The sequence below is a fragment of the Rhineura floridana genome, chromosome 5 (genome assembly GCF_030035675.1).
Source record: "Rhineura floridana isolate rRhiFlo1 chromosome 5, rRhiFlo1.hap2, whole genome shotgun sequence".
NCBI classification, from domain to species: domain Eukaryota; kingdom Metazoa; phylum Chordata; class Lepidosauria; order Squamata; family Rhineuridae; genus Rhineura; species Rhineura floridana.
Window position 1 is genome coordinate 49,652,396 of NC_084484.1, and position 23,884 is coordinate 49,676,279.

The 23,884-nt window shown below is 46.2% G+C and overlaps 1 long non-coding RNA gene across 1 annotated transcript in view; it reads left to right on the plus strand.

Moving 5' to 3' along the window:
* Positions 1-2,443, plus strand: part of LOC133384850 (uncharacterized) — a 39,773-nt gene extending 37,330 nt beyond the window's left edge. Inside the window, exon 4 of the long non-coding RNA XR_009762721.1 lies at positions 2,134-2,443. This is a non-coding gene — a long non-coding RNA (uncharacterized LOC133384850). The remainder of the gene's footprint in view (positions 1-2,133) is intronic.
* Positions 2,444-23,884: the final 21,441 nt, after the last annotated feature.

Consider the following 23,884-nt stretch of genomic DNA (forward strand, 5'->3'; position numbering starts at 1 on the left):
GGAATTTTAAAAAAGAACTGAGGGCACCAGTCACAAAATGGCTTCCATGTGGGGGTGTGGCATAATATAAAATGGCTGCTGTATTGCTGCCAACTATGTACTTATGCAAAGTACAAACAAGCTAGTTACACAAAAGAGGCATTAATCTGACATTTTAAAAATTACACCTTTCAGAAACCAGTAAGAGAAGATTGTTTCAGTTTCCCAGGACATTTTGCTGATTCCCTCAAAGTTACCACATCTATCTAATCTGTATAAGAACAAAGAGGGGGAAATGCTAATTCTTGCATTTCATGGCCTTTTGGCAAACTGTTTACATTTTCTCCTGTCTTGTCCACATCTGATAGACAGACAGACAGATAGATAGATCTGCCAACTGAGGATAACACTTCATGTATCTGACAAAGTGGACTCAGGTCTGTGAAAGCTCATGCCAAAATAAATATACTGTTCTTTTTAAGGTGTACAAGACTGTTGTTTTTACTGCAACAGACTAGCACCCCTCAGGTAGATTAATTCCATTATATTGACTTTGTGAAACATGAATATTCACATTTCTGCTAACCAATATTAACCCCTCAGTTCTCCTTGAAATTCTTGTGTGTTATTTAAAACTTGTCCCTTTACAAAAGTATTCTGACCTTTGTTTTCTTTTCTTTTTCTCTCCCCCCCCTTTTTTTGGACTTTGGCGTGCCCCTTCCTTTATTCTTTTGTACATTTTAAACAAACATGTATACTCTTTGAAATGATGAGATCCAATGATGAATTTCTGCAATGCTAGGAAAGTCTTTCTGCACTATAAAGTCTACCAATAACTATCTTCCTTAGCTTTGAGGACCAAAATTCAGTATTCTTAAATGTAGCACATTCTGGGGAGGGGAGCTTAAGGCCACAGTTTTCAGAATTTATGAATAACTGCAGCTTTCCCACTCCACTGAACACTAGTGATCATACTGTTAGGGAGGGAAGGGCAGGTATACTCTTTGTTGGACTTCTTACTTTCATTGAGGAAGTTATGTCAAAGACTGAACTATCTTTACATGTCCCTCATAAATCCTATCCATTCGTTCTGAATGAGGAATTAGGTATATGCTTTACAGGGAACAGCATAACGCCACAGTGGCCTTGGAAAAAGTATATGAAGCAAGAGTAGAGAAATACTTGCTTTCTCAGCATTCACCTCATGCCAATCACCATGGTACCTAAATACTTGTTTTGCAGAAAGCTAAGGCTTTGTTATAAGTGATACATTATTCAAACACAACATCAGTTTTATAGGATTAGATATTTTTGTTGCTTGTTATTGTTTTATGAAATACAGTTAAAAATGGTATGGCTTCTGATGCGTTTTCAAGCCCAATTCAAAGTGCTGATTATCACCTTTAAAGCCTTATGAGGTTTATGTCCTGGATACCTAAAGGATATCCTCCTCCATGATAAACCTACTCAGATTATCAGGCAAAGCCTTTGTCTGCACCCTATCAAAGGCTTGATCTGCAGCAGTGCAGAAGACGGCCTTTCTCACATTTGCGGCCTAGGGCCGAAATAAGACACGGACAACAGCTGTTGGGTTAAAATAATTGGCCACTTTATTAAACCGAATTCAATTAGAGTAATGAACCTGTAGAGGGGAACTTAAGTGTGGAAGCACCCTAGTGACCCAGGCAAAGCCTGCTTGCAGCTATAGGCAACCAACCCCTGTCAGAACAAGAGCCTCGCAATCTGCCAAACCCCTGCTCTGGCCACACCCTGAAGGTGTGTAGGGAGACCAACCTGCATCACCGCCCCTCGGTGCCCTGAAACTCTGAACGGATGAGGCACGTTGGCCCCAAAGGAGGCCCATATTCTGCCCCCAGGCCTTGTAGCCCTGAGCTGCAGGCCTCCAGAACCGCCGATCACCCCCAAAGGTGCCTAAAGGTATCACCTAGCTGCCCTTCCCCTTTTAACTTTTTTCCGCACTTCCATGCCACAAAAGGGGGACAAGCCTCAGCTTAGTCTCCCTTTACCCCACAGCTGAGAAGAATCGCATGCAAGCCCCTCTGCAGGTCTGCTAACAGGATGTCATTACCTACATCGGTCAGGTGAACACCAGTCTGGCTGAAATAGCTCCAACCTATTGTGTCTTCTCTCCAGGTGATGAATAACAAAACCACCAGAGTCCCACAGAGCCTTCTGGATTTGCCTATTAACTATTTTTGCGGGGAGCCAAGCCACTGTACTGAGGCCCATTGACTAAGCCCAGCTGTGTACTGAAATGAGACTTCGCCGCCCTCGGCCTGCCCAGAATACCATACTAAGGCCACAAAGGAGGATGTGCGCCCGCTCCACTCCGCTCCCTTTCAGCGGCCTGTCAAAACAAACAACAGCAACTTAGAACAAGAACGGTAACAATTCAATAGTTGGCTTTCTGGATCCCTGTAAGTGGTCTAATATAGGCTTTGTAAGCATCAGAATGCCATCTGCCAACTGCATGCAGCCTCTCTTTCGAGAAGCCCAGGCAGGTGGCTGTAGAAGTGGCACCTATCCAGGTGTCCCAAATTTGTGGGGGTCCACACCCAAGTTGTGGAGCGCAGCCTTGGCCACCACCCAAAACTGATGTTTGGTGAGGAGCTGGCCATCCCTGTGTGTAAACAGGTACCTGGTCTGCAGTCCCCAACTGCCACGAAGCACCATAGGGCTGTTACTGGGCAGAGTTCTTCCCATTGGGAGGAGGATAGTACAATCAAGCGTCCCTTATGATATTGGTCTGTCTTGGACCATTACAGTTACAGGTGGGCCTGTTCCACCCCCCAGCTGAGGTCAGAAACCAAGAGAGCCTGAAGGGAATAGTCTATTTTAGACCCTGCCACCACCACCTCCTCTCCATCTGATTCCATGATTGAGCATCAGCAATACTGTTATCAATACCCGGAATGTGGAGAGCCAGGAACAGAATATTATAGCAGAGCCACTGCACCACAATATACGCACGAGGTGCATAACATTGGGGTTTCTTGAAGACAGGGTATTGATGACGTGTACTGTAGACAGGGTGTCACACCAAAAGTGGATTGTGGAATCACGCAACCTGTCTGGCCAGAGGTGAACTGCCACAACAATGGGGGGGAAATCCAGGAAGGTCAGATCTCGGGTTAACCCAGCCTGAGCCCAGCCCTGTGGCCAGCCGCCGTGGCACCATGAGCCATTGAAAATAACCCCAAAACCAAAAGAGCCTGAGGCATCACAGTGCACCTACAGTTCAGCCTCTAAAATGCAGTTCCTTCTCCAGAGGGAGACTCCATTAAAGTCCCACAAAAAGGTAGACCAGACTGTTAGGTTGGCCCTAAGAGTGGCAAAAACCCATATGTGACGTTGAGGCTATGACAAACCGGACATGGCATCATATATGCACCCCAGAAATGTGCGCCTGGGTGCTTTAACCCTGCACTCAAAGTTCATATGGCCAGCCAATTCCTGAAGTGTACAAAAGGTACCCTTTTTAGATATAACCACACCCGATATTTTTTCTTGAAGATCTGCCAGTTTGTCTTGAAGAAGCCTGCAACACTGGGCCATGACATCAATCTCGATGCCCAGGAAGATGAGGGTGGTGAATGGGCCCTCGGTTTTCTCGGCTGCAAGGGGAACACCGAGTTCCTCTGACAAAGCGGTGAAGTGGTCCATAATCCACCATACACCAGAATCCACTGGGCCAGCAAACAGGAACTCATCCAGATAGTGTATGACTCACTGCAAACCTGCCCATCTCTTAACTACCCACTCCAAGAAGGAACTGAAACACTCAAAAACTGAACATGAGATCTAGCAGCCCATGGGCATCGCCCGATCAAGATAATATTCACCTGTAAAGGTGAAGCCCATCAATTCAAAATTCTGTGGGTGGACAGGGAGGAGACGGAAAGCAGATTTGACATTGCAGTTTCCCATAAGGGCACCAATCCCACAATCCCTGACCATCTGTACTGCACTGTCAAAGGATGTGTAGCAGACGGCACACAGGTCCTGTGGAATAAAGTCATTAACAGACTCACCCCAAGGGTAGGACAGGTGATGTATAAGGCGGAATTCGCCTGGTGCTTTCTTAGGAATGATGCCCAGCGGGGAGAATCTGAGCGAGAGGGTCGGCGGTATGTGTGTGATTTTAGCTGCAAATTGCTTTATGCAGTTCACACAGGCTGGAAAATGACACACACATTTTAAATAAATAAAATAAATTCAAATAACAATTCATAGGGACAAAGACCCCTTCAGTTTCTGACAAAGAGATAAGGCCTTGTAAATTCACTCATTCTTCAATCACCATGTCATTAAGGGGCAGGGAACCTGTTGCCCTGCAGATGTTGCTAGACCACAGCTCCCATCATTTCTAACCATTGGCCATGCTGGCTAGGGCTGATGGAAAATGAAGAACACCTGAAGGACCACAAGTTCCTCACCTCGGATGCAAATTGTAAATCAGGGTTCCTGCCTAAACCTGTGTACCATGAAAGCAATAAAGGCATTTTACTCTCTCACATATTAATAATAATAATAAATAATAAATTTAATTTATGTGTCGCCTATCTGACCAATGGCCACTCTAGGTGACTTACATGTGGAAAATTAAAACACAATACAATAAATACAAAATAGAACAGTGCAACAGCAAAGCAATAACAATGCAGGGCATGAGGCATTTAATCATAGCAGTTAGCCCTCCCCGGAAATCCCGAAGGCCTGTTGAAAGAGCCAGGTCTTTAAGGCTTTGCGGAAGACATTTAGGGAAGAGGCGTGCGGTAGATCTTGTGGGAGGGAGTTCCAGAAGGTGGGGGCTGCCACTGAGAAAGCCCTCTCTCTAGTTCCCGCCAATCTAGCTGTTGTGCTCACTAACAACTTAGCCTCCATTCACCCACACTTTGCTTTGATCATTCAGCCCACTCCTCTTCCTCTGAAAGTTAGGGACAAAACTGAAGTTGGTGTTAGTGATTATATATGTTTAATAAGGATGTGGTTACATGTTGAAATTAATGGCATGTGCAAAGCCCATGTTGGAAGGAACAGATAGTACAGCAACACTTATTCAAAAACAAATACTATTTCCTTGCACAGATCCAATTCTGTTGATACAAATAATACAGTGAAGTTGTATCTTTGACACTGGAAGTGTGGAATAAGGATGATGGCACCATACAGGGAGAGTGGAATGGGTGAAATTTCAAGGAGGATACTGATATTAAGCATCAGCAAGGACCTGTGTAACATAAATGGTGAATGCCATAATAAATGTGCGGACAAAGGTTTGGGTTAAAAAAAGTGATTATGGGTAGAAAACCATGACAAAACTGGTGCCCTATGGAAACTGTGCCCTATAGTTTCCATACCAACCTGCTATCTAATTCTTCTCTCTACAGCCTTCCTTCCTAATTTCACTTTCTCTCCTCTCTGTGTTTTGTGATTTGACATGTGTAGATACATAAATACATACATACTCCACTTTCAGAGACATAGCTGAGTGTGTTGTCTAGATTCCTGGATTCTCTGGGGCAAGAGTGGAAGGGAAAAACTTGAAGCCAGGTTCCCCACCCTGTTGCAAGCCAATGGCTCAGCAGCTGCACAGTCCCTGAAGCTTTTAAAAAAATCAGGGGCTTTCCACCACTTTGTGTAAATTCTAATTAGTGTCCAGGACCTAGATAAAATAGACTTAGATTAAAAGCAGATTAAAAAAATACTGTCCTTTGTGCAATCCTATCCAAATTTATTCAGAAGAAAGTTCCACTGCATGTTCAGATATGTGTATAGGTTGCCGCCTAAGTATATATTTGCTTGTGCACTTGTAAAGCATCCTGATCAGCCCGAATGCTGATAGCATGCATTCAGGATCTTATTTTGCACTCCAAAACAGAGATGAATTTATGAAGGAAATTATGCTAGGTAAATTTATGTTCTGAACAAAGTAATGATAATGTTGACGATATTACTTATTGAAACACCTCTCTTTTTGGGAGGTTTAATGTAGAAGACCACACTTTCTTTGTTGAATGACCCTTAACTTTCTATCTGTGGGCACTAAAGTCATTAGTTTTATCTCTTGGATAGATTAATCAATAATATAAACACAATTATCTCATATCTTCAAAACTCAACATATCAGCATATGCCCCCACCACTCTCAAGAGACATTTCAAGCATTTGCAACTCACTAAGCTGAAGGCAGTCCCCAGTCATGGTTTGTGGCCTGTTAGATACTTGCCAATCTTTCCAATCTTTGTGGTCCTGGGCAGACAGCAAAAGCGAGATATTTTTCAAGTCCCCAGTGGGCTGCCATACATGGTTGGTGCACTCACACATTCATTTTGATGAGTCACAAATGGTGTGCAGGCCAAATTTTCCTAAAGATTCTGCCGTTCTAAGCATGGATTGCATGCTCTGTGAATATAATAACCACAATGATATAGGACATTATTTCTTTACATTCACTACAAAATTTCAGCAAAGAAGATAAATTAATCTGTAGTGTGGCCACTCAAGCAGGCACTACTTAGTTAACTAACCACAGAAACTAATTTCAGGTTCACAACTCCATGTTGATTTCCAAATCTTGAGTTGCTGTTTTAAAAGCACTGCTTAAATATATAAATGCCTATAAGGAAGGCTCCTAGTTGTCTGCTAATTACTAACTGTGGTCAGACAGGATTTGTAATAAGATTTCATACTGAACAGTCACATTCACAAGAGTCTTGTGATAAAGAGCCCAGTAGGACATTATAATGATCTCCTTTAGTGAACCAGCCGGAGTTTGCTTAGTGAGAGACCAGAAAGCTTGTAGCTCATTTTTTAACTTAATGAAAATAAGGTAAATTGGAAAGTGCACACAAACACACAAAAAGACTAATCTATAATCTTCAGTGGGAGAAGCATTTATCAATTTACATGAAGCAAGCAACAACCGAAGCACATTTTCAAGCAGTATCTGGGCTTGCTCACACCAGATGTTAGCCCAGAATCAATTTATACTACCTAACACTGATATATGTTAAAGCCCTATCCACTACCAGAATGAAGTCCCAGCTTCCAAATCGCACCTGGTAAGCTTTAAGGAAGTAGGGCACAGCCTACACTGAGTTGCAAATGAGGCTGTGATGAAGCAAAAATATATACAGCAAGTCAGGGATATTACAATAGAGATAAATAGGACATGGTAAATAAATAAATTAAATAATAAATTAAAGTTTCAGTGTTGCTCCACAGATTATTTCTGCCCATCCCTGTTGTTTTAAATGTTGTTGTCAGGGATTTTTTTGCATTAGTTCATTAATCTGTATCAATTACAGTACACACACCTACACAAATGTAACAAAAAAATCTTTTGGCACCTGAAAGACTAATAAAATAAAGCCTACATAAATGGAGGCATCCATTTAGTCAAGAAGGAAAACAAATACACTACCCAGAGTGTACTTTGGTAGAAATGAGTATTTGGCTTTTAAAGTTAGTGGGTTTGTTATTGGCTCTGCAAAGGTGTGGTTCGAAGAGTTTTGCAATAATTGCACAATCTTTAGAATTAATACAGCTTTTTAAAAAACCCAACAAATTTTATAACCTGAAACAAATGAGAAAACATTTTGCACACCGACCAAAACATATTGACTCATATTGGATAAAGTTACCATTCTGGCCATGATCAAGGAGGGCATATATGAAATACAAGCACAGAATGTTTAGTTTTCTCCTTAGAATGCACTTCTGCAGACCCTCAAAGTGCTTGAGTTCAAAAGGCAGATTTGTTGTTTTTTAAGAAGGCAAATGTTCTACCTGTATTAATTTAATTTAATACCATTTATATACCACTTGATTGCGGCCTATCGCCGAAATAAAACACAGACACCATTCCTTGGGTTAAATAACGGGCCACTTTATTTAAACAGAATCAATTGAATAATAAACCTGCAGAAGGGAGATTAAGGGCGGGAGCATTCTGGTGATCCAGGCAAAGCCTGTTTGCAGCTATCGGGCGACCATACCCTGCCTGAGCCTGGGGCTGCCCTGTGCCAGCCCCCCAGCTCCAGCCACACCCTGAAGATGTGTAGGGGGTCCAACCCGCATCACCGCCCCTCGGAGCCCTGAAACTCCGAGTGGATGAGGCACGTTGGCCCCAAAGGCGGCCCGTACCCTGTCCCCGGGCCGTGTAGCCCTGAGCTGCAGGCCTCCGGACCGCCTGTCACCCCCAAAGGTGCCTAAAGGTGTCACCTAGCTGCCCTTTCCCTTTAACCTTTCCCCGCACTTCTTCTCCACAAAAGGGGGACAAGCCTCTGCTTAGTCCCCCTTTACCCCACACCCGATAAGAATCTGGTGTAAACCCTTCTGCAGGTCCCCAAGAAAGATGTCATTGCCCGTGTCAGTCAAATGGATGCCGTCAGGACGAAACAGCTCCAGCTTGTTGTGGCCAACCTCTGGGTGGTGGATGACAGAACCTCCCAAGTCCCTAAGGGCCCTCTGAATTTGCCTGTTCACCTTTTTCCATGCCCTGTCCATCCCGCGTGGATCACCGGCACAATTCCACCTCCTGCGCGCCAGGATGTCTGACCACACTAAGTGCACCCCCGGCCAGCGACGTGCAATGGCCCAGAGGTCACCGCATGCCTGTTCAATTAGGGCCTTGCCCTTTAACAGACCCAAGTCGTTGCCCCCAAGGTGGATGACCAATACCTGGGGTACTGCCAGTTCCACAGCCGGTTGAAACAAGGCTGGCAGGAGCCCGTCCCAACGCATCCCCTGATGTCCCAGCCACTGCACTGCAGCCCATTGACTGAGCCCCAGCTGCGTGCCAAAGTGAGACTTCGCCGCCCTGCGGCCCGCCCAGAAAATCATGCTGTGGCCACATAGGAGGATGCATGGCTGCTCCGATCTTGTCCAGCAATCTGTTGAAACAACAACGACATTGGGTAACAAAAGGGGGTGCAACATCTAGCCGCTGGCATCGTGTGTGTCAGCAAGTGGTCTAACGTAGGCCTTGTACGCGTCCGAGGACCACTCGCCCACAGCCTGAAGCCTGTCTTTAGAGAAGCCCAAGAGGGCCGCCGTGGAGGCCGCACCTATCCGGAAGGAGTGTGTCCCAAACTTACTGGGGTCCACGCCTAAATTCCCCAGTGCGGCCTTCGCCACGGACCAAAACTGGTATCTGGTAAGGGGCTGGGAGTTCCTATGCATGAATAGGTACCCTGACTGCGACCCCCTCACTGCCACAAAACCGCGCAGGGCTGTTACCGGGCAGAGTTCTTGCTGCTGGCATGGGGCCAATACCACCAGGCGCCCCTTACCATGCTGGTCCATTTTGGACCGCCTGAGTTGCAGGAGGGCCCGCTCCGCCCTCCAGCTGAGATCGGAGACCAGCAGAGCCCGGAGGGAGTCATCCGTCTTAGAAGCCGCCACCACCTCCCCAATTCGGAAGGCCCCGAAAAACAGAGTGAGGGCCGCAACATGATATAGCACGGCCTCGAACGGGGAAGAACACAAGTGATTCCACTGTCCCTGCAGGCCAAACAATAGCTCCGGGGAAAAGGGGAGGTGGGCATCCGGGGGACAAGGGCGCTCACGAGACCAACCGTCCTGCATCCGGCGCACCCTAAAGTCACCCGTGTAGTCCTGAAAGCCCCGTGCCTTCGCTAGGAAAGCGAGGCCTGAGAGCTTACCTTTGATGGTCCTGACTGAAAGGCCTCTCCGTTTCGCCTCCACGCAGAACTCCATAAGCTGCTCGACAGGGATGGGCCACTCCTGGGCGTAACCCCTGGACTCTCTGAAGTTTGATAGATCCCTACTTGCCCCTTGGTAGCCGGCCAAAGTGCTGGGCACCACAGAAAGGCTTATGGCCCTTTCTGATTCAATCCTCCAATCTCCCATAGCGCTGGGGGGAACACCTCCGGCTGAGCCCTTGCCCATGGTGCCAGCTGGCGAAACCTCTCCATCTGGTTCCGTGATAGAGCATCGGCAATACTACTGTCAATACCCAGAACATGGCGCGCCAGGAACTGGATATTATAGCAAAGACATTGGAGCACGAATGCTCGCACCAAACGCAAAACGTTGGGGTTTCTAGAGGACAGGGTGTTAATAACGTGCACTGTGGGGAGGTTGTCGCACCAAAAGTGGACTGAGGAATTACCCAACTTGTTGGGCCAGAGGTGTACGGCCATGACAATGGGGAAGAACTCCAAGAACGTCAGGTCTCTGGTCAGGCCAGCCAGTGTCCAGCCCTGCGGCCAGCTGCCGTGGCACCATGAGTCATGAAGAATGACCCCAAAACCGAAGGCACCCGAGGCATCTGAGTGCACCTGTAGCTCTGCCTCCAACAGGCGATCCGTTCTCCATAGGGAGACCCCATTAAATTCCCGCAAGAAGGTGGACCACACTGTCAGGTCAGCCCTAAGAGCGGCTGTCACCCGTGTGCGGTGGTAGGATCGTGATAGGCCAGCCATGGCATCATATACGTGCCGCAGGAAGGCACGGCCGGGCGCTACAACCCTGCAGGCAAAGTTCAGATGGCCTGCCAGCCGTTGGAGCGTGGCTAATGTCACCTTATTAGAACTGACCACCTCTGAGATCTTCTCCCTGAGGGCCTCCAACTTGTCATGAGGGAGCCTGCAGCATTGGGCCACCGTATCTATCTCGATGCCCAGAAACGTGAGAGCGGTGGATGGGCCCTCAGTTTTCTGAGCCGCGAGAGGGACGCCCAGCTCCCCAGCCAGCCCCGCGAAATGTGCCATAAACGCCCTACAGGTGCCTGAGTCCGCAGGGCCCGCAAACAGATAGTCATCCAAATAGTGTACCACTGATTGCAAGCCTGCGCGCCTCTTGACCGCCCATTCCAAGAAGGAGCTGAAGCGCTCGAAAACAGAGCATGATATAGAGCAGCCCATAGGCAATGCCCTGTCCACGTAATATTCACCCTCAAAAGCCAAGCCCAACAGCTCGAAGTCCTGTGGGTGGACCGGGAGGAGGCGGAAAGCAGACTTGATGTCACACTTTCCCATAAGGGCCCCGACCCCGCAGTCCCTGACCATTCGTACAGCACAGTCGAATGATGTGTAGCGGACCGAGCACAGCTCTGCTGGGATGAAGTCATTGACTGACTCACCCTGTGGAAAGGACAGGTGGTGTATCAGGCGAAATTCGCCTGGTGCCCTCTTGGGGACGAGGCCCTACGGGGAAACTCTGAGTGAGGGGATGGGTGGTGCCGCAAAGGGGCCCAAAACCCGGCCGGCTACTACTTTCTTCCTAATTTTTTTCCTCAGAACTGATTCCATGCCTTCTACTGACTTAAGGTTGCGGGACATGAAAGGTCGCCTGGGACCCAAATAGGGGATCCGAAAACCCACTGTGAAGCCTTCAAGTAAAAACTGGGCATCTTGGACTAGGGGGTAAAGGTGGAGTAAGTGTTGGAGCTCAGTGATTTTAATTGGGCTGGGGCCCCTTTCCCTGAGCTGCGCCTGCAGCTCCTGGCTTTCTTGCGCCAGCCGAATCCCTGTTTCCACCCCTGAAGGGGCGGCCTCTGGGGCAGCTAGTGCAGGCGTGGGCCCCCCCACATATGGCACATTCATGTCTAAACCTGCACGGGCTCCGACCGCAGAGGCCCCGCGAGCTGAACTCCCAGCAAAGCAGGCGGGGTTGAACCCCCTGCCCTGCAGGCCCGCGGGAAGGAGTTGCTGATGCCTGGCACGCCAAGAGATGGCCACTGTCTGCCCTATCACCTGCCATGGGCTTAGAATGTGCCATAAATTGCAGCCACAGGTCAGCCTCCTTTTTGTCCCAGGGGAGGGATGTATCAAAAGCCGCCCTCATAGTCGTAGTCCAGCCATGCTGTCCCCTGGAACTCAGAGTAGCCCCGATATATGATATCGAGGTATTTGATCAGTACCGAGGCCCTATGAGGCTGCCTCTGTATTACCACCCCCATGTACGTAAGGAATGCAGGCAGCCAGTTAGACCAAGAGCGCTCTACACGTCGCCGCTTGGGCCTATCGGGCTCTGCATGTTCCCCTTTATCCTTATCCTTCCCAACCGGCTCCCTGTACAGGAGTGAGAATAGGTCCACGTACTCTCCCTTCCATATTCTGTCCTTCGTAGCAGGCAGCAGATGAAAACCTAGTGGGGCAGACGTCTCCCCAAAAGGTATGGCCCCCTCTCTGACTGCTCCCAGGGGGTCGGATATCTCTGCAGGGGGGTTGGCAGACAGGGCGGGCTGCGAGGTGCCAGACCTGCTCGCAGGCCTCCCTTAGGGGATGCTGCTGCTGTGGCATAACCTCCCCCCCCGCCGGCGGGAGTCCCTGCCTGCCCATATCCCTCAGTTACCACTGGTGGGGAAAAGGGCCAGTAAGGGTACCCCCAGGGGGCCCAGCCCCACTGCCGCTGCCCTTGTTGGTGTGGCACAATAGAGGACTCACCCTGTGTGCTTTCCGCCGAAGGTCCTTGTGTGGGCTGCATTGTCGGGGCTGCTTGCAAGGTGGGAGCTGCACCTGTCTCTATGCTGGGCGTCCTCGCCTCAGCCCTGGGCCCAGCCTCCAGCGCATCCAGTCGCGCTAAGATGGAAGCAACAGCCCCTGCATCAGCCCTGTTCACTGGCCGCTGCGTTTTCCCCCCGATAACGTTTAGGTGGTGGGTCCTTCGCCTTCCCTGTCACAGGTTGGTCCCGAGGTGCATTAGGATGGCCTGAGCCATGCTCTAGGGCCTCCAACCTGGCTAATATGGCCGCCCATGGTGGCCCCTCCTCACTCCTTGCCCCCACTGCCGCTGGGGGTGGGCATCTCCCCCCCGCTTTGGGGGCCTTTTCTTTCCCTTTTGGCCCCCCTTGCCCTTTCTTGGGTGGCATATCTAGCTGATTTGGGTATCCCTGGCCCAACCCTGTCTAGAGAGGGAGATAGGGGCCCCGCTTACAAAACGAGGGGCCCGGCCTGCTTATTCTATACACCCTCCCGGCACCCAATTATCCAGGGGGGGAACCTAATTGCCCTGCACGCGCCAAGGATCGATGGTTGGGGTCGTGCACCACCCGCCCCCGCATCAATTAAAATTAAAATTTAAATTTAAAATTGCCGGCCAAAGGCCGCCTAGCCTGTAGTCCTCGCCGCTGCTTGATCCGATCCTGCGCTGCCGCCTCGTAGTGTCTGCGCTGCCGCCGCAGGGCCTCCCAAGGCCAGGAGCCTCGCCGCATAGGCCTTGGTGCCAGCCACCAAGCCTCGCTACATACAGCCTCGCCGCCGCTGCCTCCCTGTCTCCCGAGGAGGCTGGGGGGGCTCGCCGCTGAACAGCCTGCCTGGCCACAGAAAGCCTCCGGAGGCCCACGTGCACCGGCAAAGGAGCCGCGCCGCGCCGAAGCTGCTGCCGCCGAAATTTAAAATGCCTGGCCACAGAAAGCCTCCGGAGGCCCATGTGCGCCCGCAAGGAACCGCGCCGCGCCGAAGCTGCTGCCGCCGAAATTTAAAATGGATGGCGGGAAGCAGGCGGGGCGGCCTTAAATAGCCTTCAGCCGCCCCGCCTCCCTGCCGCATCACACGACGGCGTGCCGGCGCGCCGTGTGCGTGCGCATCCCCCAAGATGGTGGCCCGGACATCGGAGGTGGCCGCAAGCTCACCCCTCTGCCCAGTAGGTCCCGGGCACGGAACAGGATTGTAAAAAAGCACCTCTATGTGGTTTACAAGAAACATTAAAATGATCAATACAAACAGTTACAAACAAGTAATTTAAACATTTTAAAAAACATATATAACTGCAGTAAACTAAAAAAGATTGAAAACATATCAACATCTATGTGTGTGGATAGGTTTGCTTAAACAGAAATGTTTTAAGCAGACGCCGAAAAGAATACAGCGAAGATGTTCCAAAGTGTAGGGGCTCCCACAGTAAAAGCATGATTTCTTACAAGTGCAGAATGGGTTCTTTTGTTTGTATTCCAGAAGAAAGATATAGGGTCCTCCAGCTGGCTAGGCTTGCCTACCTGTGTTCTTCTCTACCTAACTTCCTTCTGTTGTAAACTGATATGCTCAGGGAGGCTGACCTGCCCTTCCTTTCTTTCTCTTTTTCTTCAATTGTCCGAGGAGAGAGGAGACATCTTGGTCTTTGCTCTCTCTCCTGAGCCATGAGGGCAATATCCACATCTGGGCATTGCACCTCCAACTTAGAACTAGGCATGCCTTTCCTATCTGCTATGCATTTCTATATATAAAGTAGCTTTTTCTTATTTTACTAAGTCTTAAGTCTCAGTGATTTAAATGCAGGGTAAAAGCCTGCTTCTTAGGTAAATACATACACTGACACATGCAGCTCAGACCACTGAGTTACTTTGCATATCCATAACAATTTCCTCCTTAAGAAGCACCCATGTGCTATTTTTTTTTTAATGGTGGAACTCAAATTTTAAGGTTACTTCTGACAGGAAATCACTGAGAAAAGTGCTAGTACATTATACTTTTCTGGTTCATGTTTTTTCCTTTTATTCGTGGTACTGAACTCAGAGTAGGGGGAATCTCTACAGAAGACCAAGAGCTGAATTTTTCATTCTGTAGCAATGCATTTCCTGTTGTTCTATTAGCCACAACTTGTCCTAATGTAGTACCCAAGGCCACCCAAGTTATCTTGGCAACTAAGATAGAAAAGTTCACAAGCACCTCTTATCCTCCCTGACATTACAAATACGATAATGATAAATTAAATAACTAAAACTTTTATCCTCCTCTAGGAAGCACACCTGAACTTCGTGAGGGGTTTGAGAGTGTCGAGGAAGCTGAGAGCAATGCCTTTCCCAACCAGTGTGCCTCCAGATGCAGAGCTTGGAAAAGTTACTTTTTAAAACTACAACTCCCATCAGCCCCAGCCAGCATGGCTACTGGATTGGGCTGATGGGAGTTGTAGTTCAAAAAAGTAACTTTTCCAAGCTCTGTCCAGATGTTGTTGGACCACAACTCCCATCAGCCTCAGCCAGCATTGCCAATGGTCAGGAAAGATGGGAATTGTGGTCCAACAACATCTGGAGGCACACTGGTTGGGAAAGGCTGCCTTAAGGAATCTAGACCAAGAGGCTAGACTCCTAGCAGGGTCACCCAAGGTGGGATGGTAAAAGCTGAGACACCAGACTAAGATGCATCCAAACTCAGAAGAAGGCAATGGTAAACCACCTCTGAATACCTCTTACCATGAAAACCCTATGAACAGAGTATCCAAAGTGCAACACAACCACCAGATCAGATGGCACTCAGCAAGCTACTAGGGAAGAACAATGGATGAGTACGAGTAGCGCTGTAACTAATGACACAACTGGGTCAAAGCCGAATGGAAGCCTGGAGGCTGATGAGCACAGATGCAAAAGGAGAGTCCAGAGCTGTACAACATACACAACAGGAACATGGAATGTGAGAAGCATGAACCAGGGAAAATTAGAAATTGTCAAGCAAGAAATGGAACACATCAACATTATAGTACTTGGCGTGAGTGAATTAAAATGGATAAGAATGGGACGTTTTCAATCAGGCAACTACAAAATATTTTATGCAGGAAATGAGAAATTCAGAAGAAACGAGGTTGCTTTAGTAGTAATATGTGATGTAGCAAAAGCAATTAAGAGCTAAAACACAAGGTCTGAGCGAGTTATATCAATGAGATTTAACAGGAAACCTATTAACATAACCATCATCCAAGTCTACGCTCCAATGGCAAACACAGAAGAGGAATTGGACAGATATTATGCAGAAGTACAGGAAGAAATTGCTCATACACCAAAATAAAATGTTCTGATAATCATGGGGAACTGGAATGCAAAAGTAGGGAACAGAGAAGAACTAGAAATTGTGGAGAAATGGGGCTTAGGAGATAGAAATGAATCAGGAGAAAGACTTATTGAATTTTGTGAAGCCAATAATTTGTTTCTTGCAAACACATTGTTTGAGCAACCGAAAAGACGACTGTACACGTGGACATCACCAAACTGTCAATATAGGAATCAAATTGATTATGTAATTGGTAAAAAATAAAAACATCAAATTAAAATAAAAAGGTAAAACAATAATAAATAGAAGAAGAAAGCAGCAGCAACATCAATAAAAGCAAATGAAAAATTTAAAGGCCTGGGTAATGCACCCCTCAGTTACCCAAATCCTGATTGGCCCACAGTTTCCCTAAACTGGTGCAAGGCATCTTCAGACCTCAGCCTGACCAAACTTCAACAAAGTTCCTCTCCAGCTTGCCTCTGGGAAACCCAGCAGAATTTACCCGGAACCCAAAATTCTTCTAAGTGTGTATAAGAAGTTTTACTGCCTCTGTCATATAAAACTCACTATACATTTAGCATCAGAGAATGAGGCTAAATCATGTTCACACTGCCGTGTTATTAGTATGGCTACCTGGTGACAGATGTGTTTTAAATCTTTCCTGTCAGAATGCTGTACATATTGCCAGGGAAAATTAGCATTCATTTTCTTTTGTCAGTTTGGTATTCCACTGTTCACATTTAAGCAAGAAGTTAAAATGTTATCATTCAAGTCAGGCGTTTTGCTGTCAAGCGCTTTTATTGCTTCTAAATAACAAGATGAAGCTAACTCTTGCCAGTATTTCATCCAGTGTAACTAGCATTATGTACATACTCACGGCCTAGCATTTTGAAAAAGGTCCTTTTATCAAGGGAGAATTATGCATCCGTCCCTGTTTAATCCAAGTAGTTCAGATGATTTCCCAGACAGCATACAGCAGCAATGAAGCTAACCCACACAAATCTTGCCATTTCATTTCAAGGGAATTAATCTGTAAAATGTAGCACTACATTATGTGTTGTTGGTACAAGTTTCAGCTTCCCTCTATAATTCTTCAATTCTTTTTTCAATCAAATGAGGCTGACTTTGAATAGTTATTAAGAAAGTTCAATGGGGAGTAAAAAAGACAAAACACAACACATACAGTAGCTAGGGATGGGAGAGCAATTCAATTCAATTTGCATTTAAAGACAACCCTTCCTAATTCTCATTCTCTAAAACAATACACAAACTGAAATGTTGCCATCCTATGAAACTGGCAGTTCTCCAAATTGCAATGCAGTTCTCTAGCCAAGTAATATGCAAAAAAATGCATATACTAGGATAAGTAAAATCCTTATTAATGAAAATAACATATAGTAGGGCCCCTCTCATATGGCGGGTTACGTTCTGGACCCCCGCTGTAAAGCAAAAACCACTGTAAAGCGGAACGCATTGAATAGAATGGTGTGAGATGCCCAAAAACCGCCGTAAAAGCAGAACAAGCGCCGTATGAGTGGGGCTTTAATTGTGTCTAATTGAGACCGCTGTATTAGTGAATCGCTGTAAAGCGAAGCGCTGTAAAGAGGGCCCTACTGTACAATAAATAGAAGCAAACATAGAGAAAATTGCTTTGCAAAAGTTTTATTATTATTATTACCACCACCACCACCTGCCCTTCACCTGCAGATTCCAGGGTGGCTTACAGAAGTTTAACATTCAGTATTAATAACACTTAAAACAAATTATAATCACAGGAATACGGCGGATCCTGAAAACAACGCATGTGCCAAAAGCCAGGGTAAAGAGATGTGTCTTCAGCATTCACATAAAAACTATACAGTGAAGGTGCCATGGAATTCCACAATTTAGAGGCTGCCACAGGGAATGACCTCTCCTGGGCCACCATCCCCCAAACTTCTGAGGGTGGCAAAGCTACCAAGAAAGCCCTAAGGCAAAATGGCCTATGAAAATATGTATTTTTGGAGAAATTTGCACTAAAATACTGATGAATTTCCACGAGAAAATGTGTGGAAATGTAGAGAACTGAATTTTAAACTGGACAAATTAGCAACTGAGAGAAACTGAAATTGACAGATTCGCCTATCTCCAATGGGAATATTAACATACAAGGACAGAACTCTCTCTCACTCTCTCTCTCTCTCTCTCTCTCTCTCTGAGTAAAGGGACTTTTGAGTATCAGACAGGTATCAAGGAATATTTGGTTCTTAGGTATAATGGTTTTAATAAAATAGCCAAAGTCCGCTTCCAAATCTAATCTGACTTTTCAGAAGTTTTACACAGCAATAAGACTTCGCCCGTTTATACCTTTCTAAACAGCAGATAAACTGCAGTACCAGAATTATGGCAATTTGTTTCAAAATATTGCAGCAAAGCTTTTAAGTGTATAAGCAATTACTAACAGGCTGCAATTATAAAGGCAAGTCAAAGGGAATGCTCTAGGTTATGCAGAACACAGAATACTAAAGAGTTGCCATAAAAGGGGAATAAGAAGATATAGGGCTGGTGGAACTTTGGCAGGCATCACTAAAAAATTAAAGGCATTACCTTAGTGGATCCCAGTCCTTAAAAGAGTTTTCCTAGAGATAGGAGGTTGTCACTGAGCACTGTGTCAAGAGGGTAAGTAAAGGGCACACTGTGTTGCCAACATAACACTCAGCATGGGTTTTAATTTCTTACTCTAATTAACACTGAAAGCCAGTAACTGCATGGCATTTTCACTGGTAGATTTCTGCTACTCATCCTGCTGACTAAATATAGCCATGGATATCTGCAATGTGATGGCGTAAAGGCCGTCATTTGCTACCCATTTTTCTCTACCCCATTCATTCTACTCCACAACATATAGAAACTCCAAAGGTTCTCTTCAGTATTGGTCATGATAAATGAACATAATACAACTGTCCTAAAAATAGGCCTTTTCAATGCCAGCTGATCTACTAACATTTCTGAAGGCTTGAAAATCAATGAACTAACAATATCAGTAATGTTTTATCACTTTAAAAAAAAGCAAGCTCAACATGGCATTTAACCTCTTATAAACTAAAATGGATTTATAACCTACATTGTGATCTTTGTGAAAAATGCTGCTCTCAAAGGGTAGATTTTCTAGATATGTTTTGGGACTGTACAGTTAACAAATTCTGGAAAATGTACATTATTAAATTACACCACAAGATGTGTTTTTTGTTTGCTTCTGGGTACCCAATGTAGTCTTTATAATTGAAAAGTGCTGATTACTTGCTTTTAATTGCTGCCATAATGAAAATCACTAGTAACTGGGGAAACCCCAGAATCCCTGTTTGGAAGGAATGTTTTTATAGAGACATGATCCAGACATAGCAAGTAAGGGCAAAAATTTACTAATTGCAGATGCAATTCAACCCCCCTTTGTGCTGGCCTCAGGAGCAGGGGGCGGCTCCACTGCCATCACTGATTGTTCCAGATTGATTCAACAATTTGCCCATCTCGTCCCATTCCCCACTCCAGCCTTTCAACCTGGATGCCATGAGCAGAAGGGCTACAGATGCAGGGATGACTCCACGCTTGTCAGACCCCAACATTGCCTGTGTGTTGGGATCACCAAGGTTCCATAGAAACTTTTCATTGAAGATGAGAAATGGCAAAAAAAAGAATCTCATTTAAAAGATATCTTTGCCTGCTGCCTCCTGTTTTCACCATAATACAGTGATACCTCAGTTAACGAAATGCATGCGTTCCTGGATATTACTTCTTTAACAGAAACTCTGGTACCAAAGACAGGAATAATGTGGAAAGACTAGGGATGGGTTCCTACACCACAAAAAAGAAGAGCAGTTCAACATATTTCAGTAAACTTTTTATTCAAAACTAACAATGCACATGTCTGAAATGAAACAACCAGCTCAGGTCGGCCTTACATACAGAACACTTGAAGGCTTCTTCCAAAATGCATCCTGGGATGCTTGCCTTGCCTTTTTCCTTTTATCATATAGAATCTTGCTATAGCCACGTACAAAGCACTGTACACAGAAAGGCAGGAATTGCTGCAATCCAACAATTCCTCAAAAACAACAGATAGAATGGTGATTCCCCTTATCTTTGATGGATATACTAATAGCTAGGGGCTTTGCCTGCACACTTCACAAACCAATCCCCCCCTTTACACAAATGGACTCCAAACAAGCGCGTGCGCACACACACACAAATGATTCCCAACCCCTCCCACAACTCCCAAACACACACAAAGGGGCTCCCAAGCATACATACACACACACACACCAGGCACCCTCAAACACACACAAACATAAACAAAAACACCAGGCTCTTTCAAACACATACACAGGAACTCCCAAACATACAGAGAGACACTGGCAACTCCCAGAACATCCCCCCACTCTCAGGCAACTCCCAAAATGCCCCCCAAGGCAACTCACCTACCGCTGACATTGGCCTGCCTCCTCACCGCCCACTTGTCTCCTGATGCTTATTCATTCACCTGCCTGCAATCTTTCGCTTGCTTGCTTGCCAACCCCATCCCCTCGCCACCTCGCAGGCACCCACAGTCCCCACCCCTCCCGCCTTCATTGTTGCTCCGCCACTACCACTGCCATCCCCAACACCCTGCACCCAGTCAGCTATTTCGGTATCTGGCCATCCAGTTGCCACACCACACCCCCAATGTCACACTGTGTGACATCATGATGGCGTGATGGCATAACTTCTTACCTTTTTATTATATAGTAAGAAGAGCCGGTGTGGTGTAGTGGTTAAGGTGCTGGGCTATGACCTGGGAGACCAGGGTTTGAATCCCCACACAGCCATGAAGCTCACTGGGTGACCTTGGGCCAGTCACTGCCTCTCAGCCTCAGAGGAAGGCAATGGTAAACCCCCTCTGAATACTGCTTACCATGAAAACCCTATTCGTAGGGTAGGCACAAGTCAGGATCGACTTGAAGGCAGTCCAAGAAATAAGATATGTGATTAACAAATACTGGTATCCGTTGAAGGACATTCCTGGTTGTTCTATGAGCCCTACGTATGCTTATACGAAAGAAAAAAATCTTAAGAGGCATGCCAATACCAGAGCTTGGAAAAGTTACTTTTTTAAACTACAGCTCCCATCAGCCCCAGCCAGCATGGCCACTGGATTGGGCTGATGGGAGTTGTAGTTCAAAAAAGTAATTTTTCCAAGCTCTGGCCAATACATAGTACATGCAGACCTATTGCATCAAACAAGAACAAGACCCTGTTAGGGGGAATAATGGCAGGTAATTTTAAATGTGCACATTGTTCGGTTTGTAAAAATTACCTAGTTGGAAGCACTTTGTAAATACAAATGATAACAAACAATACATCTATAAACAGTTTTGCAACTGTATTAGCAAAGGGTGATCTATGCTGTTTTGTGCCCATGCAATAAAGTGGGAGTGACCACAAGCAGGCCCACCCTTAGCATGTGCGGGGCCCGGGGCAAAAGCATAGTTGGGGGCCCCCCACTTTCTTTCTCTCTATATTTTTTATATTTATAAGGTCCCAAATTCAATCCCGGGCATCTCTATGGGGGGGCTAGGACAGGTGCCTATCTGAAATCCTAGACAGCTGCTGCCAAACAGTATAGGTCATTGGCCTTCAAATGGTGAGCCAGGATCCACCCAGGTCACGGTCTGATCCAAGGTGGGTCACAGTTGCAGCACTACCAGTCTACCACCATACCAATATACGGGGGGGAAATAAGAAAAAGGTCCTCAAATGCATATTTGGTTTGTACATGGGTCCCAGGCCAGAAAAACATTGGAAGACTACCAATGTACACAAAGATGGACCAAGGATCTGACACAATGTAAGGCAACTTCCTATGTACCCAAGGCAAACATGCATAGAATCAGACTGTGCACAGACAGCCAGTTATTAAAAAACAAACCTGAAACACATTTTAATTTTGATTGTTGTTAGACACACTACACTATATAAAAAACTATATATGCACACTATATAAAAACACAAAAATAATAATGATAATTCTCAGAATACTGATATACATTGGTGCATATAGTACTTAAGCTGTCTTTCTGTAAGGTGTAACGTTTCAGTATCTTGCCAGACTAATCAAAAGAATGTGCTTCAACTGTCCAAATACCACAGATACAAAGTAGACTCTTGCATCGTAAAGGTACACCAGAAGCATAAGCACATACACACACAGCTTTATTTTTCAATCTATGCATGTAAACCCATCCCTTTCTCAGTTTCCCACCAGAAGTCTGAGGAGACACGACTAATCAGGTCATCTTTAAGATGCTATTGCATGCTTTGTCTTTCCATTACCAACAGAAAAACTAAGAGGACTCTCCCCCTTTTATTTAGGAGGATTGAAAACTTCCAAATGAGGAGATCCCAGTCACTTCCCTAGGCAATCTGGTTTGTATTGCCAAACTGCTACTGCCATGTTGAAACAGTGTTCCTACTATTCAAACAGATCCACAATATTACAGCTTTAAAATTACTGGGTTTTGCAGCAATCTTATGGCAACCTATAAACTACCTATGCTCCTTATTGCCACATCCTATGCATATTTACTAAGAAGAAAATTCCCCCTAGTTTAAATGGGGCTGACTCCCAAAAACTTGCAAATAGAGTTTTAATCTTAGAGCCAATCTCATGCATGCTTTCTCAGAAGCAAAAACCCACCCAGTGTACTGGAAACTGCATCCTTAGACTCCAGATTCCAGGCACCTCAGAGCAATACCCTGGCCTCACAACAACTATTTGATAAAGGCTTGCTGAATACCTGGGTTTCATGTCTCAGTAAGGATTTGAACTTGGATTGAATCTGGATATCCCACAGTGAAGCCCAACTCAAGCTCAGAAACCACATTGACTTGCTCTCCTTTTATTTTTCCATCTTGCAGGGGGCGAACTCTAAACTTGCATACATGTAAATAAGCACCACTGAGTTCAAATTAAATCTTGTTTCCAAATGTGTGTGCTTGGAATTGGGGTTAATACCAGAAGACCTTCTTTCTGATACCCTTGCTCATGATTTTATGATTTCATTAAGTGCGATTACCTAGTGTTCGACTTAAGCCTTCCCACCCCTACCCCAAAGTCGGTGAGTGTTTTTTCCCTCCTCCTCTTCGTTTCCTTTGGCTCCTGTATCCAAAGGTTGCTCGGCTCTCTGTCATCTCTCTCCTGGTAATTGGCAGCAACATCTGACAAGGGATCAACCGTTGCTTGCAATCTGTTCGGTGACATTGCACACCTGGTCATTGCATCCTCTCCCTCTCCCACTCCGGCTATTTATACCACTCTGACACCAGACACGTCCGTGGCTCACAGAGCAATAACTTTGGGCGCAACAAGGGCACTGCGAGTCATTTTTCTCTTAGCCAACACTGTCTGTTCTGCTCTGCTGAGGATGACACAGGGCTCTTTCTCAGCACTCATAAGCAATGCCCAAAGAAACAAGGCTGCTTGGAGACACCTCCCCATCTCCCTCTCCTTCGCACAGGAAGGAGCATGTAAAGGCAGCGGTTACTGCCGCTTCCACAGCCCACCTCTATAAATCCCCTTGCTCCGTACAATGGAAGGGTTTGTCTCGCCTCCTCCTCCCGACTAGTCTTGTGCGAAGAGAGAAGAGCGCTCTCTCGCTCTCGGCCTTTCCCAAGGTCTCACATAGGCAGGCGAGAATCCTCCTCTCTCCATGCAGTACGCAGACTGACTGAAGGGGGGCCAGGAGGCAGGAGCCATTTGCAGCTAATGATCGCCGCCCATGCTCACCCACCCGCACATCTTAAACATAAAATCGGAAATAAAAGATATGCAGCCAATTTTTGGCTTCTCACTCTATATACGCAACACAGATCACCAAGCGCAGGGGTCCCCAAAGCGCAGGGCCGGGGGCAACTGCCCCGCTTCCCGGTGCCTATTGACCACAAGAGTAATCAAAATCCGGATTTCTGAACATAAAAGCTGCATTAAGATACAAAGGACACAAGCCCCCACAGCCCAACACTTTGTAGAACTTAGATATAACCAGAAGGATCTATGATTTTTTGTGTCATGTTGTGTCACCTCATAGACTTAATGAAATTGACTGGGCAGTTGTTGAGCCTCAGCTCTTCCGTGAGGGCGA